Source organism: Ovis canadensis, chromosome Y (genome assembly GCF_042477335.2).
Source record: "Ovis canadensis isolate MfBH-ARS-UI-01 breed Bighorn chromosome Y, ARS-UI_OviCan_v2, whole genome shotgun sequence".
Lineage (NCBI taxonomy): Eukaryota > Metazoa > Chordata > Mammalia > Artiodactyla > Bovidae > Ovis > Ovis canadensis.
Window position 1 is genome coordinate 11,856,008 of NC_091271.1, and position 20,982 is coordinate 11,876,989.

Here is a 20,982-nt window from a genome sequence, read left to right on the forward strand (position 1 = left end):
TAGTCTTTTCCCCAACTGAGGTGCTTAGTCACAGCTCCAGAAAGCTATTCTCTTTTCCTTCTAAGGACAGGCTTACATCTGTGGTACTTGGTATTCATGTGTTCCCTTTGGTTAGATTTCTTGCCTTCAACTCCACCTCAGTGCTGACAACCTTCAGGTCTCAAATAACATACTATGCAACTGGTGAATTTCACATTCTTACCAAACAAAATAACTGTCAGTTGTACCTCCACAGTATTATTTTAGCCACAAGAAATCTCTGGCAAGACTAAAGTAAATGTTAGAAAGAGGACAGCACTTCTATGAAATCTGTTGTCAGCATTATAAACGACTTATAAACTACAAAGTCATCACTAAATAGACATCTACTTAATACCCATTTCATTACTGGATTCTTTCTTTGTATATAATCCTTTTATACTTTCTCATTTGCAACTGTTTCATAAAACCTGGGGTCCACTTTTCAAATAAAACTGGCTTTTTTTTTTAAAGTCAAGATTTAACTGATGTCTTTAAGATGTTAATTTTAACATTTGCATAATTTATAACTCCAAATACATAAAGGATGATGACAAAAACATCATAAATACATAAAATAAAAATATATGTTATATTTTTAAAGCCTCTGAGAAATTATAGCAAAACTGGGACAGAAAAAATTTAAAAACATTTAACGATATTTCAACATTTTTCTAATCTTCTTTTTTCATTTCTTATTTCTCATGTGATTTAAATGCATTGCAATATCAGTAGAGTATTGGGCTCCCCTGGTGGCTCAGAGGGTAAAATGCCTGCCTGCAATGCAGACCCATGTTTCATTCCTGAGTTAGGAAGATCCCATGAAGAAGGTAGGCAACCCATTACAGTATTCCTGCCTGGAGAATCCTACAGACAGAGGAGCCTGGGAGGTTACAGTCCACGGGATCGCAGAGTTGGACATGACTGAGTGACTTCACTTTCACTTTAGTAAAGTATTATCATATGTTTAAAAATCTATAAAAAATATGGTAAAAAAATTCTGGTAAAAATATCACCGTTAAAGATACATATTCAGCTGTTCTAATTCATGGAGTGAGTAATCTGAAACAATTTGGGTTTTCATTGTTATTTGTGACCATGCCACAGCAGGACACAAATCATTCTTTTCCAACCAGGAATTGAGCTCATAAACCCTGCAGTGAAAAAATTAAAACACTAGACCACCAGGATAGTGCCTTGGTTTTATTTCCTAAATGATTTGGAAATCCGTCAATGTATAATATGGACTGGTATGAACAGGATAGAGGTAACACACTGAGTAGAAAATTGTAAACTGTATAATCTTGGTGAATATGTGATTGCTCTCTTCAAATTAAAATTCACTTTCTTTGAGTGTCTGAAAATGTTCCTAATAAGAATGCTGATGACTGAAAGATCTTGAAAACCGTGTTGGAGGTCAGTGATCCAATTCAGACTTCCTAAAATCTTTCCTGAAATTTTAAACTTCTGCCTTATTATTCAATCAAACTCTCACTGATTCTTTTACACTTTTGGTTTCTACCGTACATTTTTACTACAGAAGTACCAAAAGAATAAGAAGTCTAACAGGGCCTACAAGAGTATAAGCCGTACTGTCATCCCAATTACTTGATATGTTTGTCTAATAAGTCCAGAGATACAAACCAATAAAATGTTAAATTCATCCATAGCATAAAACTGAGGCATTTAAAACTCCTATCATCACTGTTTCCTTACCATGATAAACAACCATTTCCCACAAACTAAAAGCCAAAAGTTTGTCCTAGAGTGATACCAGGCAATTAATGTGCATTCTAAATCCATGAGCAAAAAAACAGGCCTTCATTTTAAGAATGCTTTGGAGTACACTGAAATCCCACTGTTTCAGCCTGCTGGCTTCAATTTGCTTTTCTTCTTTTAATGTATCAGCCTTGGGAGATGACACATTTTAAAACTGCCTGCTAAACTTCTTACCACCATCACTGTAGACCCCCTTGCTTAATAAAGTGTCATTATGGAGTACCTAGTGTCAGACCTAATTAATTTAAAAAAAAAAAAGGATCTGAAGAATTACAAAGTTTTAGAAAATTTGGAAACATTGCCAAGCTGGCTTCTAAATATTAATAGATATTCAAATTCACAGATACATAATTTTCAATATATCTTCAATTCAACGTCCAACCTTCTGAGACCAAAGATGGTGAAATTTCTGACTACTTTCTTATATAAAACAGCAAACGCACACACACACATGCTTCAGCCTGGACTTAAACCTCAGTATCTTCATTTTCACCTGCAAGGTCCTTAAACTGGATTTCATCATCATCTTCAGGATCAAAGGTATCTGTTTCATTAAGTTCAGCTAAAAACAGTAAGAACATACTCTTAGAGACATAAAACCAAGATGTTATTAGATTAATTGTCTATTTAAAGAAATAACACTGGATTAATACTAAAACCCTGAACCTTACAAAAAAACTGCTTGTAATCAATCCTTGGTTCAACAGTTTTATTCCAAGAAAAGTCTTCCTAACTAGAAACATCACAGAGAACAAACTCACAATGAAACTGCTAAAAGAAATTCACTGCCAAGTATTTATCTGATTCCCAATTATCTTAGTATTTCTTAAACAGCCTGTATCTCGTCAGAATCTTCACTCTTACTAAAAAATTCATAAATTTATAATAAAATGCACTGTAATAGAATAAAAACAAATTTATCATATTCAAAATGTGAGTTTAGTACACTTCCTCTTTTTGTTACTAGAAACTTATTTTAATTGTTCCAAGTTTACTAGAGGAAGAATAGAATACTTTTGGCTCGAAGAAATAAAAGGGATTTAAAAACACTGCCCCCAAATCTCCACGGCAGTACTCTAAATACTAAAAAATACCTGAATACTCTTTTCAAAAAAAAAATCAATACCAGTACCATAAATGGTGTCCTCGATTAGCTGAAAACAGATATAATCTCTTAAGAATTGTTTTTAAGAGTGTAAAAGAGACATTCCTTTAACAATTATTGTTTATGTCTAAGATTTCTGAGTTTTTTAATTCTCCACCAAAAGAACATATATTAGGAAGAGAATCCATTACTAAATTGTTAATATTCTGAAGTATTTAATACATTTAAATTTAATTTAAGACGAATTTAAGCATGTATGCAAAAATACAGAAAAGAGAGAATTCTGAAACGACTGTTTCACCTAAATACTAACTAGTAAATGCTATGAGAAGACAGGGAAGTGTAATAACTTTGATATTAACTTCCATATTCCAGAAGCTGTCTATAAGCCTTCAGACTTCTAGCTTCATCTGCATTGTACTTTAAAATTACATCAGCTTTGTTATCCTTGGAGAAAAACAGGAAGGATCAAAACTGGTTATGCAAAGAATCATCAGTTGTCTCATAAATTACTTTCAAATTAAACACCGTTAAGAAAAATCTCACTATTCTCTCAGCTTCCTTCTGTCATCTGCAAACACACACAGGCACAATCATTGTGATGAAGTTTGCGTGCATAACCAAATAAAGTTATTTCCAAATAACTAGGAAAGTTATGTATACAATGCACTGAATCAAGCAAAGAAAAGGAAACACGTGGGGTGGCAATGTGGTCCTTGTTCACACTCTAACACTGTAGTTCAAACTGAAAGTGGTATTATTACCCAAGAGAATCTTTCTATAACCCACAGTTCTTAGAGTATCTTACTGATTTGAATTATCTGTAGTGCTTTTTATATTCCTTAAACCTGACAGGCCTGAAGTGAAGTCTTTGTGAGTTTATGATGCAAATATGCATGAGAATTACTGCCCTTTAGGGAGTTCACTTTTCTCCATTTTAAGGAAGCTGAGTCACTCACAGAGGAAAACTTTCTGAATACTTACAATTAAGCTAGAAAAGGCCTAAAGAAAGGCAACTGAAAATATGACAGTTATAAAACTGCAATGTAATACAAACCAACACTTCTCAAGCTATAATGTGCACCAAAAACACATGAGGATTCTGTTAAAACACTGAGTGTGAACTCAGTAGTGATGAGATAGGCTAAAAATCTGCTCATACAATTCCATGGAGTAGCGATGCTGCTATTACCTTAGATTATGATTTGAGTAGCAAAGGTTTGTAATTATCCACAACAGATTATAATCAGAAGAGCTATATGTGGGTATCACTTTAAAGTTAGCATTTTAATCCCTTAAGGTATTAATATAAATGTGGTTACATTGCCCATCAAACAGAGAATTAAACTGGGAATTAATTATTATTTGATCCATTTGCAGTATTATATGTAGTTAAACTAAAGTAAATGGACGTGAGAATATACACTTTTATGGACAGATTATATGTTTTTAGTCATCAAATACAAAAAGTGTATCACAAAACATACAAAAGAAAGAAAATCAGTAAAGTATCAGGATATAAAATCAACATACTTAAACCTGTTATAATATTAATGCATTCATATTACCCAAAGTAATGTACAGATTCCATGTAATTCCTATAACAATTCAAGTAGCTTCCCCCCCACCACCCCCCACAGACAAAGTTTATTGGAACCTCAAACAATCCAAACTGCCAAAGCAATCTTGAGAAAGAATAAAGCCGGAGGACACACTTCCTGCTTTTGAAACACAACTGTCTAAACAATATGGGACTGCATTCCACCCCGTAATGCAGATCCCAGAACAAAACTGAGCACTCAGAAATAAAATTTTTCACAATCGGTCAACTAATACCTATGAAGGGAACCAAGATCACATTGTAGAAAAGACATCCTCTCCAATAGACAGGACTGGAAAAACAATACTTAACATAAAAGTAGACCTCATTTCTTACACCAGATTCCACCTAAAATTACCCTGAAATAGATCAGAGACTTAAACACAGAGCTGAAATCTTAAAACTACTGCAAGAGAACACAGTGCAAAACTACCGAATGCCGCTCTTGCTCTTTGCAAACTAGTAAAACCTAGTAAGTGAAACTATATCACACTAAATCGCTTTTGCATGGAAAAGGAAATTGTCAACAACAATAGAAAAAAACAGTGCATTAGATCGGTAAAAATATTTGCAAATGATATAACCAATAGGGATTAACAACCAAGGTAGATAAATCCTTCCATTTGCAACCACATGGATGAACCTGGAGAGTAGTGTGTGAAGAGAAACAAGTCACACAGAGAAAGCAAACACTGCGGGACCTCATTTATACGTGGAATCAGGACTGAATGCAAACTCATAAAATTTCAGGTATGCTCCTAATCTCTCAGCTTTGAGTGACCTGGATTTTCTGCACAAGCCTCAGATGAAGAGAAGAACTATCAGTTGCTTGGCTGAATATTAAAAGTATGCCCCAACATGCACAGAGCCTAAAAGCAGAGGTTGAGAGGCCCATGGGTTTTTAATGAAACTTCAAACATGGGCTATTTGCTAGGTTATAAACAAGCATTCAATGGCCACACACAAGGAAAATGTACATACCATACAGAGTCTGTTTCAGAAACTATCCAACAAATGATGACAAGAAAAAGCTCTGGGAGAAGAAATCTGATGTCCCATCTCACCATGTTATATCTGCATTTTCTAGTTCTCAACAACTACAAATCTTGAGACACACAAAGAAATAGGAGAAAGTGTCTGGTCACATATAAGGAAATGAGCAATTAATAAAAAGCATGGCTCAGAAAGCCTAGAAGATGGACCTAACAGAGACTTTACATCAAGTAGCATAGACAAAAATAATACAAGGAACAATGTGCATATTATTTTTTTTTTTATTTTCAAGAATATTTCACTAGAGAATCAGGTCATACAGATTCTTTAAAAGAAACCTAGTGGAGACGAAAAGTGGAATGCCTGACTTCAAACTGTCTCTGTAAATCACTAATAGAACAATCACACCAAAAACTAAACAAGGAAACAGAAGACTTTAAATTTACAAATCAGAAAGTCTTAGGTATTTACAGAACACATGACCTGGTAATAGAATAGAGAGAAACAGCAATCATTTCATGCAAAATTTAATTAAGCACAAGCAATGGGTTTGATACAGAAATCAAAAGGATTTCTGTTTCACAAGTCATATTCCAAATATTGAGGTCATAATGGCCAACTACCAAGTAGTTCTCTAAGTATTCATCTCAGATTTATAACTTACAATCTAAAAGACCTAGTCTATGCCTTACCTTTCTCCTATAAGCCCCCAAATCCTTTTTTGGAGATAGAGGTTTTGTGTCATTTAAGTGCATCACCTACAGCAGTGGTTTCTCATACTTAGATCTGAGACCTTTAAATTGAAAAATCATAACTGAGAACCTAATATAAACTTACGAATTTCTTTTCTTTTGATGAGTGAGAATGCTAATGAAAATCACTGTCATATGCTACTGTTCTTTTTTCAGCAAAGGTCATTTTTCAAAAAGATTTAGAAAGCAAACCTGGAGGGAATCCTCTGGTGGTCCAATGATTAGGACCCAGGGCTTTCACAGCAGTATTCTGGGTTCAGTCCCTGACTGGGTATCTAAGATCCCGAAAGCTGCAGTGTTGTCAAAAATTAAGAAAAAAAAATATTGAAAGGAAAATGAATAATCTACCTCTGTGAAATATATATCATAAAATACAAAGATATCTCCTCGTTTTACTACAGAAAACTGAAGTCAGCCTGCAGCACAAACCCTGAAAACCTAGCACAGAACCTTGAATACACTTGGACTTTAGATGAGGACAGAATGATGAGCTGTAGTATTTATCCAAAATTATACGGGGATATGTATTGCATATTATATTTAAAATCAGAAAAGAAACAATCATTCTTCCCAGAGAACACATATACCATCAGTCAGCCAGAATCCTATCATCTTAAACATGAGCAGATATTAACAAATTTTGATGCCGGAAGGATGAGAATCATAACTGGCTAGAACAGGTCAAATGCGTTTTATCGCATCAATGAAATACTGGTATTAATGATTTCTAAATTCAAGAACATTATAAATTTAAGTGCAATTTTTACCTGATAATCTCGAAGACCAACCAATATAATATCTGAAGTGTTTATCCAAATCTATAAAATAAAGCTCACAGTATATTGTAGTTAAAATGCAAACAAACAAAAGTGTTTGATGTTAAGCCATACTTAGCATGATACAAATGGCAACCAACTCCAATGTTATTGCCTGGAGAATCCCAGGGACTGGGGAGTCTGGTGAGCTGCTGTCTATGGGGTCGCACAGAGTCAGACAGGACTGAAGTGACTTAGCAGCAGCAAAGTGATACAAAAAATACAATTCACACAGTGTGTGAAAAGTATCTGCTAAGGATTAGGAGAAAACTACAGATATGTGTATGTGTTGTATGCATGTGCAGCAATGTGTGTATGATGTGTGTGTGCTCATGCCTATGTGACAAAGTCTTGTTATAGTTACAGTATATTAAGCAAAAATTACATTTAGGCAGTTCAGTTTGGGTCAAACTTTCTGATTTAGTATATTAAAATATACAATACTTAATTCAACTAAAGTCTTTTAAAATTACAAAAGCATAGTTCTTTGTCACATAAATTACTTTTATTCACAAATCACTCTGGGAATTTTTAGTTATTTTAAACAAATAAAAATAACCCATCTACACAAATATAGTCATCTTGTTACAAATATACATCAATTCATGCCGAAAATCATTAACTTGAAAATAATGATTCAAGACAACAAGACTGTTTTCCAATCCAAAAAATTAGAGTTGAAAGAACTTTTAAACAACATGATCAATAAATATGCCAAAATTACTAAATAAGATGACCTATCATATTCCAATTTCAAATGCTCCTAACACTACCTACAGCTGTTTCCACAAATAAAAGTCTTATGCAGGTTCATACACTATATTTAATTAGTAATTAGACTCATTTTGTCTTGAAAATAATTTTTAGGTTTTTTTTTTTTTTTTTTCTGTATTTCTTTCTTTCTTTCACAGCTTAATATTTTTGTTGAGTCTAGGCCATTTGTTTCATACACAGAATTTGCCTGGTTCCTCAAGTGTAAACATATCTGGCATAAGTCCAGCCTAGGTCTTACAAATCATTCTTTCTAAACATAAATCCTATTATGAAAGTTATCAAGGATTTTCTAATTTTATACTTTTATATTGCCACATAAATTATTATCTTTGAAATCATCAAGAATTCACAAAAGTCAGTCACCTGGAAGCACAGATAAATTTTTTAAATGTAAGTATTGTATTAAATTAAAATATATATCCACACTGACCTTCTGTTTTAAGCTTCCTCGGATATGACATATCCTTGTCACAAAATCAAAACACATTGCTTCCAATAGTGCATTTCCCAACATTTTGGTTACCTGAGCCTATTCTTCAGAAGTGGCAAAACACAAACCAAAACAAACAAACAAACAACTGTAAGATACTGTTCAATATTTCCTAAAATGTAACATTTGTTATTAGTTTAGTAACTTCAGTTTTAGAGCTACCTTTAGACCAAACCATAATTTTAAAAAAAAATGTCAAGCGTTATAACAAATGAGAGCTGTCTCAAGGTGACATATATTAATTTTCTCCATGAAAATAAGAAGACTCTTAATCTCTCAAACAATGTCTATAGTCTCTTCAGCTACACTTATGTATATATCCCCTCATTTTTAGAGCAGGAAAACATCAACACAAGTAAAGCTGTCAATCCAAAATCACAAATGCTATTTCCATGAAAAGCTATCTGCTACTGGGAATATTTAAGTTATCTACTAATATGAGAAAAACAATTCAGTTTTGGTCATTATGACTACACACTCTACCTTTGGTCATCAAAGTGGCTCATTTCAAACAGTACCCTAAATGCTGACTTAGCAACGTTCACGCTGAGTATTCATCAAATCTTGACTCGCCTTTCTTTCATGAGTTCTACTGATTATAAATAGTAGCTTGATCATTAACAAACTTTTGCTTGAGAACACATTGATGCTTGTTCTAAAGTGCTTAAACTTGTATTTCAAGATAAAGCATCAAGTGTTTAAAAATAATTATATTCAAGAATAGTCAAGAGACCACCTAATACTACTATCACTTGAAAGCACTGACATAAGCATTAGCCAGTATGGGACAATGTCTTCTTGACTTAAATGATAAATGTGAGCATCAGAATAAAGAGAATGAAACAGGTAATTCATATAAAACTGGTACATTATTAAATTTTGTATTAAGGCCTAACATCAACGTGATAGCCACTGCAGCCATGATTAAAATGTGTCTGTTCCTTACCATTAAGGTGTAAGGTGTACCTAAATCAAATCCCTGATAATAATACAGTGGAAGTGAGAAATAGATTTAAGGGACTAGATCTGATAGACAATACCTGATGAACTATGGACGGAGGTTTGTGACATTGTACAGGAGACAGGAATAAAGACCATACTCAAAGGGAAAAACATGGCAAAAAAGGAAAATGGTTCTCTAAGGAGGCATTACAAAACTGTGAAAAGAAGGTAATTGAATAGCAAAGGAGAAAAGGAAAGATATACCCATTTGAATGCAGAGATACAAAGAATAGTGAGGAGAGACAAGAAAGCCATCCTCAGGGATCAGTGGAAAGAAATAGAGGCAAACAAAAGAATGGAAAAGACTAGAGATCTCTTCAAGAAAATTAGAGATATTGAGGGAACATTTCATGCAAAGATGTACACAATAAAGGATAGAAACGTTATGGACATAAGAGCAGCAGAAGATATTAAAAAGAGGTGGCAAGAATACATAGAAGAACTATACAAAAAAGACCTTCATAACCCAGATAGTCATGATAGAATGTTCACTCACCTAGACCCAGACATCCTGGAATGGGAAGTCAAGTGGGCCTTAGAAAGCACCACTATGGACAAAGGTAGTGGAGGTGATGGAAATCCCGTTAAGCTATTTCAAAACTTAAAAGATGATGCTATGAAATTGCTGCACTCAATAAGCCAGCAAATTTGGAAAACTCCGCAACGGCCAGGAGACTGGTAAAGGTCAGTTTTCATTCCAATTCCAAAGAAAGGCAATGCCAAAGAATGCTCAAACTACCACACAATTGCACTCATCTCACACACTAGAAAGGTAATGCTCAAAATTCTCCAAACCAGGCTTCAGTGATACTTCAGCCACGCACTTCCTGATGTTCAAGCTGGTTTTCAAAAAGGCAGAGAAACCAGAGATCAAGATTCCAACATCTACAGGACCACCGAAAAAGCAAGCAAGTTCCAGAAAATCATCTACTTCTGCTTTACTGACTATGCCAAAGCCTTTGACTGTGTGGATCACAATTAACTGAGGAAAATTCTGAAAGACATGGTATTACCAGACCACTTGACCTACCTCTTGAGAAATATGTATGCAGGTCAGGAAGCAACAGTTAGAACTGGAAATGGAACAGCAGATTGGTTTGGAAAAGGAGTACCACAAAGCTATCAATTGTCACACTGCTTATTTAACTTCTATGCAGAGTACATGATGAGAAACGCTTGGCTGGATGAAGCCCAAGACGGAATCAAGATTGCTTGGAGAAATGTCAATAACCTCAGATATGCAGATGACATCACCCTTATTGCAGAAAGTGAAGAAGAACTAAAGATCCTCTTGATGAAAGGGAAAGAGGAGAGTGAAAGTGTTGGCTTAAAGCTCAATATTCAGAAAACTAAGATCATGGCATCTGGTCCCATCACTTCATAGGAAATAGATGGGGATGCTCTGGCTGACATTTTTTTTAAGGGGGGCTCCAAAATCACTGATGATGGTGATTGCAGCAATGAAACTATAAGACACTTACTCCTTGGAAGGAAAGTTATGACTTACCTAGACAGCCTATTAAGAGCAGAGACATTACTTTGCCAACAATGTTCCTTCTAGTCAAGTGTATGATTTTTCCAGTAGTTGTTTTTGGATGTGAGAGTTGGACTGTAACCAAAGCTGAGTGCCAAAGAATTGATGCTTTCTTACTTAGTGTGGGAGAATGGTTTTGAGAGCCACTTGAACTTCAAGGCTTCCAACCAGTTCACCCTAAAGGAGATCAGTCCTGGGTGTTCAATGGAAAGACATATGTTGAAGCTGAAACTCCAATACTTGGCCATCTGATGATGCAAAGAGCTGACTCATTTGAAAAGACCCTGATATTGGGAAAGATTTAGGGCAGGAGGAGATGGAGACAATAGAGGATGAGATGGACAGATGTCATCACTGAATCAAAGAGCGTGCATTTGGGTAAATGCTATGAGTTGGTGATGGACAGGGAGGCCTGGCATTCTGCAGTCCATTGGGTCGCAGAGTCAAACACAACTGAGTGACTGAACTGAACTGCTCCTTGGGAGAAAAACTATGGCAACTCTATCAGTTCAGTTCAGTTAAGTCACTCAGTCATATCCGACTCTTTGCGACCCCATGAATCGCAGCACACCAGGCCTCCCTGTCCATCACCATCTCCCGGAGTTCACTCAGACTCACGTCCAAAGAGTCCATGATGCCATCCAGACATCTCATCCTTGGTCGTCCCCTTCTCCACTGCCCCCAATCCTTCCCAGCATCAGAGTCTTTTCCAATGAGTGAACTCTTCGCATGAGGTGGCCAAAGTACTGGAGGTTCAGCTTTAGCATTATTCCTTCCAAAGAAATCCCAGGGCTGATATCCTTCAGAAGGGACTGGTTGGATCTGCTTGCAGTCCAAGGGACTCTCAAGAGTCTTCTCCAACATCACAGTTCAAAAGCATCAACTCTTCAGCCCTCAGACTTCTTCATAGTCCAACTCTCACGTCCATACATGACCACAGGAAAAACCATAGCCTTGACTAGACAGACCTTTGTTGGCAAAGTAATGTCTCTGCTTTTGAATATACTATCAAGGTTGGTCATAACTTTTCTTCCAAGGAGTAAGTGTCTTTTAATTTCATGGCTGCAATCACCATCCGGAGTGATTTTGGAGCCCCAAAAGATAAAGTCTGACACTGTTTCTACTGTTTCCCCGTCTATTTCCCATGAAGTGATGGGACCAGATGCCATGATCTTCGTTTTCTGAATGTTGAACTTTAAGCCAACTTTTTCACTTTCTTCTTTCACTTTCATCAAGAGGCTTTTTAGCTCCTCTTCACTTTCTGCCATAAGGGTTGTGTCATCTGCATATCTGAGGTTATTGATATTTCTCCCAGCAATCTTGATTCCAGCTTGTGTTTCTTCCAGGCCAGCGTTTCTCATGATGTACTCTGCATAGAAGTTAAATCAGCAGGGTGACAATATCCTGCCTTGACACACTGCTTTTTTTATTTGGAACCAGTCTGTTGTTCCATGTCCAGTTCTAACTGTTGCTTACTGACCTGCATACAGGTTTCTCAAGAGACAGGTTAGGTGGTCTGGTATTCTCATCTCTCTCAAAATTTTCCACAATTTATTGTGTTCCACACAGTGAAAGGCTTTGGCATAGTCCGTAAAGGAGAAATAGATGTTTTTCAGGAACTCTCTTGCTTTTTCCATGATCCAGCAGATGTTGGCAATTTTTTCTCTGGTTTCTCTGTCTTTACTAAAACCAGGTTGAACATCAGAGAGTTAATAGTTCATGTATTGATGAAGCCTGGCTTGGAGAATTTTGAGCATTACTTTACTAGCATGTGAGATGAATGCAATTATGCGGTAGTTTGATCATTCTTTTGCATTGCCTTTCTTTGGAATTGGAATGAAAATTGACCTTTTCCAGTCCTGTGGCCACTGCTGAGTTTTCCAAATTTGCTGGCATACTGAATGCAGCACTTTCACATTGTCATCTTTCAGGACTTGAAACAGCTCAATGGGAATTCCATCACCTCCACTAGTTTTGTTCAGGTGATGCTTTCTAAGGTCCACTTGACTTCACATTCCAAATTGTCTGCCTCTAGATTAGTGATCACATCATCATGATTATCTGGGTAGTGAAGATCTTTTTTGTACAGTTCTTTCGTGTATTCTTGCCACCTCTTCTTAATATCTTCTGGTTCTGTTAAGTCCATACCATTTATGTCCTTTATCGAACCCATCTTTGCCTGAAATATTCCTTTGGTATCTCTAATTTTCTTGAAGAGATCTCTAGTCTTTCCCATTCTGTTCTTTTCCTCTATTTCTTTGCACTGATTGCTGAAGAAGACTTTCTTATCTCTTCTTGCTATTCCTTGGAGCTTTGCATTCAGATGCTTATATCTTTCCTTTTCTCCTTTGCTTTTCACCTCTCTTCTTTTCACAGCTATTTTAAGGCCTCCCCAAACAGCCATTTTGCTTTTTTTGCATTTCTTTTCCATGGGAATGGTCTTGATCATGAAAACCTACCAGACGTTTTAGAACTAACAGCCAAAAAATATGTCCTTTTCATTATAAGGGACTGGAATGCAAAAGAAGGAAGTCAAGAAACACCTGGATTAATAGGCAAATTTGGCCTTGGAATGCTGAATGAAGCAGGGCAAAGACTCATAGAGTTTTGCCAAGAAAATGCAGTGGTCATAGCAAACACCCTCTTCCAACAATACAAGAGAAGACTCTACACATGGATATCATCAGATGGTCAACACCAAAATCAGATTGATTGTATTCTTTGCAGCGAAAGATGTAGAAGCTCGATACAGTCAACAAAAACAAGAGCAGAAGCTGACTGTGGCTCAGATCATGAACTCCTTATTACCAAATTCAGACTTAAATTGAAGAAAATAGGGAAATCCGCTAGACCATTCAGGTATGACCTCAATCAAATCCCTTATGATCTTACAGTGGAAGTGAGAAGTAGAATTAAGGGCCTAGATCTGATAATAGAGTGCCCGATGAACTATGGAATGAGGACCGTGACATTGTACAGGAGACAGGGATCAAGATCATCCCCGTGGCAACTCTATAACAACACGTTAAAAGCAGAGCTACTGCTTTGCTGTCAAAGGTCTCTGTAGTCAAATATCTAGTTCTTTCAATAGTCACATATGGATGTAATAGTTGGGAACATAAAGAAGGCTGGACACTGAAGAGTTGAAGCTTTTCACCTGAAGTGCTGGGGAAGACTCTTGAGAGTCCACTCGATGGCAAGGAGATCAGAGAAGTCAATCCTAAAGATCAGCCCTGAACATTCACTGCAAGATCTGCTGCTGAAGCTCCAATACTTTGGCCTCCTGATGCAAAGAGTTGACTGAAAGGAGAAGACCTTGATGCAGTGAAAGCAGGAGGGCAAGAGAAGAGGACAACAGAAGATGAGATGTTTGGGTAGTATCACAGGATTCAAGGTATAAGAGTCTGAGCAAACTCAGGGAGATAGTGAAGGGCAGGGTATCCTAGTGTACTGAAGTTCATGGGGTCCTCTGACTATGACAGAGTCATACACATGACTTAGCAACTGAGTAACAACTCCACCAAGAGCTCCTCGTCCAATCTCGTAATTATCCTGACATGTAATAGGATTCACATGCTGGAGAATTCCTTGGAAAACAGCCCATGAACCCAGCTTAGTACTCAGGAGTGCTACACAGAAGAAAATAACAACAACAAAAAAAAAATAGAAGACGATAATTTAAAAATAGGCCATGAAAACAAACTTCTAACGTAAGGAAAAAAATATGAAGGTCAAGGACCGGATTATCTTTAGCCTCACATCATGTTCCAAGAAATTAATAAATTATTTGTGCTTGTGTGTCAGTGTGCTTATGTGTGTGTTTTTCTGTGTTGTGTGCGTTTCATGTCTTTCACTATGCAGGAATAACTACATGGCTTTGTTAAGAAGTGCTGTAAATTACATAAACAAATGTACAAATGTGAATGGAGGTTATATACCAGCTCAACGACAGACAATAGAATTTTCAATTAACAGAAAAGTATACATGTGAATTGAACAATATGTTAATTTCCATTAATTTCAACCTCCACATATGGCTAGTGGCTGTAACAAAAAAACAGTTTTCCCCCGTGTCTCAGTTCATTACATTTCAGTTGCTCAGTCATGTCGGACTCTTTGCGACCCCATGAATCGCAGCACGCCAGGATTCCCTGTCCATCACCAACTCCCGGAGTTCACTCAGACTCGCGTTCATTGAGTCAGTGATGCCATCCAGCCATCTCATCCTCTGTCGTCCCTTTCTTTTCCTGTCCCAAATACCTCCCAGCATCAAAGTCTTTTCCAATGTGTCAACTCTTCTCATGAGGTGACCAAAGTACTGGAGCTTCAGCTTTAGCATCATTCTTTCCAAAGAAATCCCAGGGCTGATCTCCTTCAGAATGGACTGGTTGGATCTCCTTGCAGTCCAAGGGTCTCTCAAGAGTCTTCTCCAACACCACAGTTCAAAAGCATCCATGAAGAATCCACCTGCAAACACAATATACAAAGGAGAGACACATTTTACTTCTGGGCCAGGATGTTCCCATGGAGAAGGAGAGGACAGCATGTCCAGTCTTCTTCCTGGAGAATCACATGGACACAGGAGCCAGGTGGGGCACAATCCATGATTTCAAAAGACAGTCAGATATGACTAAGCACAAGCAACAGTGCTAGAAAAGAGTACTTCAGTGCAATTCAGTTCAGTCACTCAGTCGTGTCTGATTCTTTGCGACCCCATGGATGGCAGCACATCAATCCTCCCTATCCATCGCCAACTCCCGAAGTTTACCCAGTCTCATGTCCATTGAGTTGGTGATGCCACCCAACCATCTCATCCTCTGTTGTCCCCTTCTCCTCCTGCCCTTAATGCTTTCCAGTATCAGGGTCTTTGCCAATGAGTCAAATCTTTGCATGAGGTGGCCAAATTATTGGAGTTATATGGAATACATGGAAGAATACATAGAAGAACTATCCAAAAAGATCCCAGTGACCCAGATAACCATGATGGTGTGATCACTCACCTACAGCCACACATCTTGGAGTGTGCAATCAAGTGCCTGTTAGCATCACTACCAAGAAAGATAGTGGAGGTGATGGAACACCAGCTGAGCTATTTCAAATTCTAAAAGATGACAGTGTTGAAATGCTGCACTCAGTATGCCAGAAAACTTGGAAAACTCAGAAGTGGCTGCAGGACTGGAAAAGGTCAGTTTTCCATGTGAGATCCAAAGGATGGCAATGCAAAGGAATGTTCGAAGTGTCACACAACTCCTTTATTTCACACACTAACTCCTTGGAAGACAATTTATGAACAACTGAGGTGGCTGGATGGCTGGATGGCATCACTGACTCGATGGATGTGAGTCTGAGTGAACTAAGGGAGTTGGTGATGGACAGGGAGGCTTGGCTTGTGGCGATTCATGGGTTTGCAAAGAGTTGGACACGGCTGAACTGACCTGAACTGAGACAGCATATTAAAAAGCAGAGATGTTAATGTGCCAACAAAGCTCCGCCTAGCTAAGACTATGATTTTTCCAGTAGGCATGTATGGATGTGACAGTTGAATTATAAAGAAAGCTGTGCACCAAAGAATTGATGCTTTTGAACTGTGGTGTTGGAGGAGATTCAACTTGAAAGCCCCTTGGACTGCAAGGAGATCCAACCAGTCCATCCTAAAGGAGATCAATCATGAATATTCATTGGAAGGATTGATGTTAAAGCTGAAACTCCAATATTTTGGCAAACTGATTTGAAGAGCTGACTCATTTGAAAAGACCCTGATGCTTGGGAAGATTTAAAGCAGGAGAAGGGGAGGACAGAAAATGAGATTGTTAGATGGCATCACCGACTCAAAGGACATGAATATCAGTAAACTGCGGGAGTTGGTGATGGACAGGGAGGCCTGATTTGCTGTAGTCCATGGTTTCACAAACAGAAACAACTGAGCAACTGAAGTGAATTGAACAAAGGCATGCCCACGATTCTCCAAGCAAGACTTTAACAGCACATTAACCTAGAAGTTGCAAATGTTCAAATTTGATTTAGAAAAGACAGAAACCAGAGGTCAAATTGGCAACATCCATTGGATCATGGAAAAAGCAAGAATATTCTTTTAAAAAAATATATTTCTGCTTTATTGACTATGATTAAAATCCACTGTGTGGATCACAACAAACTGCAGAAAATTCTTAAAGACATGGAAATACCAGACTACCTACCTGCCTTCTGAGAGACCTGTATCCAGGTCAAGAAACAACCAGTGAGAACCAGATACAGAAGAAGAGACGGTTTGAAATTGGGGGGCGGGGGGGGGGGAAGCCTACTATATTTGCCACCCTGTTTATTTAACTTATATGCAGAACACATCTTGGAAAATGCTGGGCTGGAGGAAACACAAGCTGAAATTAAGAGAAAAATTGAAATATCAATAACTTCAGATATGCAGATGATATCATTGATATAGCATAAAGCAAAGAATAACTTAAGAGCCTCTTGATGCAGGTGAAAGAGGAGAGTGAAAAAGCTGGTTTAAGACTCAACATTCAAAAAACTAAGATCATGGCATCTGGTCCTATTATTTCATGGCATATAGATGGGAAAACAATGGCAACAGTGGCAGACTTCTGTTTTCTTGGACTCCAAAACCATGGCAGGTGATGACTGCAGCTATGAAATTAAATGACGCTTGTTTCTTGGAAGAAAAGCAGTGACAAACCTAGACTGCATGTTAAAGAGCAGAGACATTCCTTTGCCAAGAAGTGTCCATATAGTCAGAGCTGTATTTGTATTTTGTTAACTAGTCATGTGACAATGTAAGTTAGAACATAAAGGAGGCTGAACATTAAGAAATTGATACTTTTGAACCACAATCTTGGAGACCACTCCTGTGAGTCCCTTGGGCTGCAAGGAAATCAATCCAGTCAACCCTAAAGGAAATCAATCCTGAAAATACACTGGAGGGGCTGATGCTGAGGCAGAAGTTCAAATATTATGGCTATCTAATGTGAAGAGTCAACTCATTGGCAAAGACTCTGATGCTGCAAAAGGTTGGAGCAGAAGTAGGGGACGATGGAGGACCAGATGCTTGGATGGCATCACAGATCCAGTGGATCTGAGTTTGAACAAGTTCCGGGAGATGGTCAAGGGCAAGAAGGCGTGATATACTGCAGTCCATGGGATTAGGAAGAGTTGGAGATGACTGAGTGACTGAAAAACAAATAACAGCGAGCAACAACAAGTCTACTGAGTGCGTTTGACCTTGAGTAGTTTCAGGAGCTATTGAAGCATGTCACAGATCTGAAACCCAAGATAGTGGTAAAACACTGAATGTGTTTGACTTGGAGTTAGTGAAGCAGCCATTATTATGTGCTACAGCATTGAAACAATGAATGTCAGTAACGTATATGGTGTATTTGTTGTGGAGTAAGTGAAGAACCACTTGAAGTGGGTTTCATGACTGAAACAGTATAAGTTCACACTTCAAATGGTCTATGTTTGATCTTGTATAGGGAAGGAAGCACAAGGAGGAGCATGTCACAACACTGAAACTGTATCATGATAAATCATTGTGTATAATGACATGTGGTAGTTGAAAAATCAATGAAAGTATGTAGTATCACTGAATCAATGGATGGTGATAAAGTAAGAGTGTACTCAACCTTGGGTGGAAAAAGGATCTTTTGAAACATATACCAGAATTAACACACTGGATTGAGATAAATTATTGCTTGTGTATTTTCTGCAGAGAATGAAGAAGCAGTTGAGCAGGAAACAGCATTGAAACACTGGATGGTGATAAACTATGGGGTGTGTTTGATACATGTTGAATGAAGAGAAACTGGAAGCATGACGCAGAGTAAAACATGGGACCATGGTAAACTTCTGAATGTGTTTTATCTAGAATAGACTAAAGAAGGACTTGAAACTCATAACAGAACTGAAACAGTAATTGTGATGATATTAACATATCTTATTTGGAGAAGATAAAAATTACATGAGGCAAGCTACAGTACTGGAACACTGCATAATGGTAAACGACAGGGAGCGTTTGATTAAATGAGACAAAGGGACATTTCAAGCCTGTACTAGCACAGCATCAACGAATGATGATAATTTACAGGGTGTGTTTAAACTGGAGAGAATGGAGGAGGGTCAAGCCATGTCACAAAAGAGAAAAAAGTGGATGGTGATAGGTATCACATTAATTTCTTCTGGAGTGGATTAAAAAACACTTGAAGCATATCTAAACTTAAACACTGGATGGGGATATAATATTGTGTGTATTTAATGCCAAGAGAAAATAGAGGGAAAATAGAATAGGAAAGACTAGAAATATGGCCAAGAACCTTAGAGACACCAAGGGAATATTTTATGCAAACATGGGCACAATCAAGGACAGAAGTGGTATGAATCTAGCAGAAGCAGAAGATGTGATGAAGTGTTGGCAAGTGTATAAGAGAATAGCCATACCAAAGAAAGGTCTTAATCACCTGCTCCTGCTGCTGCTAAGTCGCTTCTTTCGTGCCCAGCTCTTTGTGACCTCATGGACAGCACACTACCAGGCTCCTCTGTCCATGGGACTTTCCAGGCAAGAATATTGGAGTGAGGTGCCATTGCCTTCTCCACTCAGTCACCTATATAGCCATAGTGGTGTGATCACTCACATAGAGCAGACAACCTGGGGTGTGAAGTCAAGTGGATCTTAGGAAGAATTACCACAAACAATGCTAGTTGAGATGATAGAACTGAAGCTCAGCTATTTCAAATTGTAAAAGACAATGCTGTTAAAATGCTGCACTCAATGTGCCAGGAAATTTGGAAAACTCATCAATGACCACAGGACAGGAAAAGGTCAGATTCACTCTGATCCCAAAAAGGGGCATTGTTAAGCCATGCTCAAACTACTGCACAGTCGTTCTCATTTCATATGCTGGCAAGGTAATGCTCAAAATGCCTCCATCTAGGTTTCAACCATATGTGAACTGAGAACTTTCAAATGTACAAATTGGATTACGAAAGGCAGAGGAACCAAGATCAAATTGCCAACATTCACTGGATCATAGAAAAAGCAGGGAGTTCCAGAAAATGATCTACTTCTGCTTCATTCACTATGCTAAAGCCTTTCACTGTGGGGGTCACAGAAACTGAGGAAAATTCTTAAAGAGATGGGTATACTAGACCACTTTACCTGGCTCCTGAGAAACCTGTATGTAGGTCACAAAGTAACAGAATCAGACAGGAACAATGGAGTTGTTCAGAATTGGCAAAGGAGTATGTCAAGGCTGTCTTGTTGTCACCCCACTTATTTAACTTACACGCATAGTATATCATGCAAAATGTCAGACTGGATGAAGCGCAAACTGGAATCGAAGTTGCTGGGAGAAATATAAATAAACTCAGGCATGCACATGACAGAAAGCAGACGAGGGATTAGAGCTCTTTGAGATGAGATGAAAGTGGAGATTTAACAAGTTGACTTAAACCTCAACATTCAATAAATTAAGATCATGTCATCCAGTCCCATCTCTTGATAGCAATAAATCAGGACACAATGGAAACTGTGAAAGATTTTTATTTTCATGAGTTCCAAAATCACTGTGCATGGTGACTACAAACATGAATTTAAAAGACACTTGTTTCTTGCAGGAAAAGCTATGACAAACCTAGACAGCATATGAAACCAGAGACATCCCTTTGCTGGCAAACATCAAGGTATGGTTTTTCCAATAGTTGTGCATGGATGTGGGATCTGCACTATAAAGAAGGTTGAATGCCAAATAATCAATGTTTTAGAACTGTAGTGCTGGAGAGGACTCTTGAGTCCTTGAACTGCAAAGAGATCAAACCAGTCAGTCCTAAAGGAAATCAACACTGACTACTCATTGGAAGGACTGATGCTGAAATTGCAATACTTCCACCTGATGAAAAGAGCCAAATCATTAAAAAGACCCTAATGCTGGGTAAGATTGTAAGCAGGTGGGGATGGGTGTGACAATGAATTAGTTGACTGTAGATATAACTGTCTCAATGGACATGAATTTGAGCAAATTCCAGGAGATAATGTACAGGGAATCCTGGTGTGCTGTAGTTCATAGGGTTTCAAAGAGCAGGACATGACTGTGTGACTGAAAAACATCAATCA

At 37.7% G+C, this 20,982-nt stretch overlaps 1 pseudogene; it reads right to left on the bottom strand.

Moving 5' to 3' along the window:
- Positions 1-2,264: 2,264 nt before the first annotated feature.
- Positions 2,265-20,982, bottom strand: part of LOC138431303 (eukaryotic translation initiation factor 1A, X-chromosomal-like) — a 32,630-nt pseudogene continuing 13,912 nt past the window's right edge.